Source organism: Leptodactylus fuscus, chromosome 1 (genome assembly GCF_031893055.1).
Source record: "Leptodactylus fuscus isolate aLepFus1 chromosome 1, aLepFus1.hap2, whole genome shotgun sequence".
Classification (NCBI taxonomy): domain Eukaryota; kingdom Metazoa; phylum Chordata; class Amphibia; order Anura; family Leptodactylidae; genus Leptodactylus; species Leptodactylus fuscus.
The window spans coordinates 119341600-119347599 of record NC_134265.1 but is presented as its reverse complement, the minus strand read 5'-3'; the positions used below and the strand labels follow the sequence as shown (position 1 = coordinate 119347599).

Genomic DNA, 6000 nt, shown 5'->3' with positions numbered 1-6000 from the left:
CCCCAACAATTTCTGGTTTTGCTGAATCCAGAATGTTTATAATATTTGCAACAAACACCGTTGGGGCCACAATGGGACATCATCATGTGTGGAGGAGCCACTGGGTTACATTATATTGTATGAAGCTGCTATGGAACATTATACTTTGTGCAGGGGCCACTATGGGGCATAATACTGTGTGCAGGTGCCACAATGTGACATTATACTGTGTGGTGGGGCCACTATGGGAAATTATACTTTGTGCAGGAGCTGCTATGGGACATCATACTGTTTGGAGGTGCTGCTGTGGGACATTATACTTTGTGCAGGAGCCATAATACTGTGTGCAGGGGTCACTATGGGACATTATCCTATATGGAGGGGTCACTATGTGACATTATACTGTGTGGGGGGCACTAAAGACCATTATACTATGTGATGGGTGCACTATAGGATATTATACTGTTTGGAAGCCACTTTGGGACCTTATAGGGTGTGTAAAAGGACATTATACTGTGTATTTATGACGGGTGGGGGCCCAGTCTTTGCTAGTTATGCCTGTGTGTGTCACTATGCATCTTAGACACAGCTCTACTGCATTCACCTTGTCTGAGCACCGACACCCTGCTCTACTATGTAAGTCACAACCATCCTCGTCATGTACACGCTAACCATATCTCCACACACAGCTTTGCTGCAGGCACCTTCCACATACACACAGCTCCGCTACATGCACTCCTGTACTGAGGCGTCCAGTGCAGAGGGAACGCAACACACCGATACTACAAGCAGCGCCCGGGAGCAGCAGCACAACAGAGCGCGCCCCTCCCACAGCACGTGAGAGGCCACATGACCGTGACGTCAGCACAGGTCCTAGAGCCCACCACTAGGATGTAGCTTCCAGCCTGGACTTAAAGGCTCCGTGTGAGCCGGAGATAATGCAGCAGGTTGGTTAGGGGGATTTTACTGCAATGTACGTACGTATTTAAATGAGTGTATAGAAAAAAAAGCGAGTGACAGGGTGAGACATGACCAGAGTGAGAAGATCAACCCATCATCATCATCCCGCAGCATTGTGATAGAAGGTACAGTAACTGCAGCCTTCTAATAAATCAATGCATGAGCTGGGAATGCTGCTGCTGCTACTGCCTCTGGATTGCATAATGATGGGCCTGTGTGCACAGCACTAGGCAGGCAGCAGAAGGGGATTCTTATTGATGTGCCATTGTTACTGTAGGATGCCAGCACTGCTGCTGCATAGGGCTCTTTAACTGCAACCTAGGGCTTGTGCTAGAGGAGTAATCCCCACTGGCAGATGGGGGCTCTGTGATGTAAAAGCACTGCAGATTATGGCATGCCTGGGTAGTGAGGCTGTCTCCTGTCAGACATGTCCTTTCCCATGCATTGGTGATCTCTGGGGGTGGGTGATTAAGTGTAATATGTATGCTAAACAGGTAGAGCCATCTGCAGCAGTCCTCCAGCCGTAAGCTGTTTGCAGAGGGTTTGGCTGGGCTGTCCTGCTGAACCGTCCATGTCTATTAGTGATCAGATCTATTGGGTCCCATGGGTGCTCCATCCGCCTCTCTCCCACTACTATGATATATTCCTAGCACGGGGCAGCCTTCATAGACGCCCCTATGAACACCATTTATATTCGCTCTCTAGAGCCCCCCTATTCACAGGGAATTTACATTAGGTAATTTAATGGTGCTGCACCATAGGCCCTTTAGTAGCCGGCAGGATGTGTCATAATTGGAATCTCTGAAAAATATTATGTGTTGTGAAATAACTTTTTTGTGTTATGATATAATAATAGTAATAGGTATGAGCTTTTTTAACCTGTAGAAAACCAGATAAAACTTGAAGATGATTGTGATTGGTGCCGGCTGTTGTCATGGTAACAGTAAGCCACTCACAGCTTGTCTCTTGGAGTGTCCAGGATCTGCATTTCTGCTGTATAAATTGCGCTAATTTTTGAGAAATGCTGTATTATTGGTCAGGGTGCTGATCTGGAACCATAATTCATCAAGGGGGTGTTACGTGGGTTGGTGACGTCATTGGTAATAAATATGTAGATTGGGACAGCAAGGAGCCCGAGGGCTTGTTATCTGGAGTGGGTTTAGTCAAATTTTTATTGCTCCATCTCTGTGATCCCTTTTGCCAATTTCTTTAAATATTAGGGTGGAAAAGTTTTTACAAAGTGTCCTTGAACTTTATCAAAGTTGGTTCTTTTTGGTGTATGTCTTGTAACCGGATTTATTTTGTATTAAAATATTCTGTACAGTACAAGTAAACAATGTAAAATTATCCTGCAAGTAGCTAACTTTACGAGTTGTTCTCTATTGATAACTATAAAAAATAACTGCCTTGTGTAAGGCGTCTGTAGGCAGAACATGACACAAGATTTCTAAGAAGGGCGTCTTGCACTAACTCCTTAAAAGCAAATGATCCTGATAATGGATCTGTATCAGATTGTGACGCATGGGACTCCCGCAGATCAGCTGTTCTCAGCAGCTGCTATATGTACCACAGAGCTTGAAGAAGATAGCGCTGTATTGGTTATGCTGTCTGCTTCCAGCTCTGTTGCACACACTGTGACTGCTAAGAAGTGCTGATCTGAAGGAGTCCTTTGTGTCGGTCCCCTACCAAACTAACGCTGATGACCTAGTTTAAGGATAGGTCTTCAATAAAATTTGCTTAGAAGACACCTTTAAATTGAACCTATGAGTTGATTTCTGCTGCCCTATCAGATAACGGGAAATGATCGAAGGGGAGACTCTGAGCTCTGTGATATGTTTATATGATTTGGATCAGGAGTTATGAGAGACAAGCAGCTTTAGTCCTGTCTGGACTCCTAAGAGATACAGTGGGAATACTGCTTACCCCACCCACAAAGGATGATCAACAGTTTTCTCTATATCAGGTAGTATACACAGCAGACAGTTTAATCCTTACGTGCTAATAACCTTGGCATCCCTTAATTCTCACAGGACTCTCTTAGATTATCAATAAGTCTAGTTGAGCTAGCTAAGCTGATATATAAAACACTGTACCCATGTCCCCAGTGATCTATCATTTTTACATGGCAGAGTGGCCTTATGGACCTCCTAAGGCACCAGGGTCTGGGTACAGTTACTCTCTCTTCCTCTATATATGTGCATGCACTTATTTGTGTGTTACAATTCATTATAGCAAACAATTATTTCCTGCCCTTCTGGTTTTCGTATGTTTTGTGCATCCTGGAACAGTGTGGTGTGTTATCCATGGACGCTGTATGGGTACATATGAATCTGTACATATACCACATCCCGAAGAGCTGCTTGTAGACCAACACTATTTTCCTGGCAAAATCCAAAGGACTGAGTTAAGGAAGCCATTACACATTAAATTGGCTAAAGTCATCAACTTCTGAGAGAGACTGGCCAACCACCTTATGTATATAGGGGTGTTCCAACTTTTCCCGATGGTGATTGTCAGAGAAAAGAAGGGTCAGGATGTTTGATTTGTTCTCAAGAGCGATAACCCGCCACCAGAGGTGTTTTGACTGTGGACCACTCCTCTCTCATTCAGGACACATGCACACTTAGCCAAGTGTTATGGGGGAATTAGGAAGTATAGATGTTGGCTGTAAAATCATTTGGCCAACACCTATCCAAAGTGTATGGTCAGAGTAAGTAAGGGACTTGGGCCTTGTTCACATAGTAGAAGTTTGATGCGCAGGAATTCATCCAAAAATAGAAAAACTGAAATTTTTCAGTTTTCCTAGTTTCACTGCTAGTTGTGGCTCAGAAAAGCTTCACCACACTGTCCTGTGTGAACTTGACCGTATGTTTCAAAGTTGTGGGCAAGCACATTGGCGCATATTTATTAAAACAGTCTAAAAGCAAATCAGTCTTAGTAGGCTCATAGCAGCCAATCACAACGCAGCTTTCATTTCAGGAGAATACAAAACCGTGCTGCGATTGGTTGCTATGCCCAACTAAGACTATTTTTTTTTTCTTTTAGAGCATTTTAAGAAATATTTTAATAAATCTGATTATTTTTTTTTATCAATACAGAAAAACATAAAAAAAAATTCTTGTTAGATTTCAGATGCATATTCTTTACTGAATTTTACTGTTAGTGGAATTCAAACAAAATCCATGTGTATGTTCAAATGAGATGGATTTGCAGCAGACGTGGCAAAATTCCACTGTACCTGTAAAATCGTACATATTTCATGTGTGAGAGATTATATATGTACATTTACTTGCATAGTATTGTAATTTGTAGCACGTTTTTGGTGTAAAATCCAAAATGCCACTTAAATAATTTTGTATTAGTAATAGAATAGTATTACAGAGGACCTTGCACATCTTTTGGGACCAGCTGTATTATGTACTGCTAAAAAGCTGACAGTGCACTGAATTAAGCGGACTGTCGGCTTCCTAGTAGTATATAATACCGCAGATCTAGGATTACGTGAAAGGTCGTCTTTAAATAACTTTTATAACATGTTTTGGGAGGGGGTGCAGCAATCCACCATTGATTCTTGGAAATGGTAACAACGCAGTTGACATTTTCATGGAGGAACAGTGGCTACTGGACATCACAAAAATGTTCACAAAGATTGTTTGCCAGCAGCTGGAAAAAGTTACCAACTATGGCTTCATAACAAAATGATTAAATATTATGTAATATACAATTATCGATATTGTGTAAATAATGAAATACCTGAGTTAGTGCCTGGTCACACACTCTATCAGCCACGCTGCACCTGAGATCTGTGAAAAAAAAGTCTCTGCCCTGTTGTATGAATACAAGCGTTGCTGTAGATAAAGTTTTTCGCAGTTGTTTTTTTGCTTGAAACTTAATTAACCGTAAAAAAAAAAAAAAAAAAATCAATGGTTCAAAAAGTGTAAATGTTGGGAAAATTCGAGAATTTGATGGACAGGGAAGGACGTGCTGCACATATTGACAGTCTGGCAATGGAACATAGAAATCAATAACTGAAATGTTAGCATTTCGAGATATTCATGTTCTGGTCTCGAACAAGTGACCCTTCTAATTTCGTGATCATGTTTCAGTTCTATAGCAGTCAGATAGATGAGGCGACTAATGAGAGGCAAAAACAGCAATACAAACATTATATAGTGGAAAAAGAAAGTTATCTATGTCTATAGCGGACAAGCATTCAGCCAACAGCTATCTAAGAAATATGGCCATCCTAATTAAAGGGGATGTCCAACTTCAAAACACTTAAGGCAGATTTATTAAAGGGGTTATGCCATGATTAGCTGTTGTCAGGCTAAATTTGCAGCAGAAGAAAGGTCCTTCCGTTTTCTCTTTGTGGGATAACCCTTTTTAAGCCTGTGCGCCAGGTTTCGCAAACCTCGGATTTGCATCTTTTCAAACATCTTTTGTAACCAGAATTTTCTCAAGTAGTGTTTTTACGAGACCCTTGCACTTTCCAAGAAGAGAGCATGGCTAGAGGATATTGTGGCCCTACAAGATTTGTCATTTATGCCAGTTTTCTAGCCATGAGCCGGCATAGTTTTCAGTATGAGCACACAGACTCCTCAAAAATGATGCACATTCTCCAGTGGCGCAGGACTTCTCAAAGAAAGCCCCACTCTTGTAAATTCCTGCCCTTTCCCTCCACAAAGGAAATGACTCCATTTAACATGGATGTGGATCTCCTGAAATGGACACTATCTTGAAAGAAACTGACATTAAAAACTGATCTAACATGACTTTTTTTTTTATTGTTATTACGATTATATTTTTCATCCATGGGTCATCTATTGACTGATCCACGAGACCTAAAAATATAGGATGTCTTGTCTTTTGAATTGACGGTCCGTTAAAATGCTCCATTGAAATCAATCTGAGTTATTTATCGTCTGCCCCTTTTAAGATAAGATAACATAATGCTTTAATAGTGTCACGATGAGGAAATTCAGTGTGTTACAGCAGCATAGATAATATAAAAGCTCTACGGTAGAGGCATTACAGTGACAGTAGGTACAGATTAAAATAAGA

General features: G+C 41.3%; 1 protein-coding gene across 3 annotated transcripts in view; it reads left to right on the top strand.

Moving 5' to 3' along the window:
- Window positions 1-835: 835 nt before the first annotated feature.
- ASPHD2 (aspartate beta-hydroxylase domain containing 2) overlaps window positions 836-6000 on the top strand; it is a 50787-nt gene continuing 45622 nt past the window's right edge. For 2 of the 3 annotated variants that reach the window (XM_075276550.1, XM_075276549.1), the window contains exon 1: window positions 836-1064. The gene's annotated coding sequence lies outside the window, so the exon portion shown is untranslated. The remainder of the gene's footprint in view (window positions 1065-6000) is intronic. The other variant, XM_075276551.1, reaches the window with a different exon arrangement.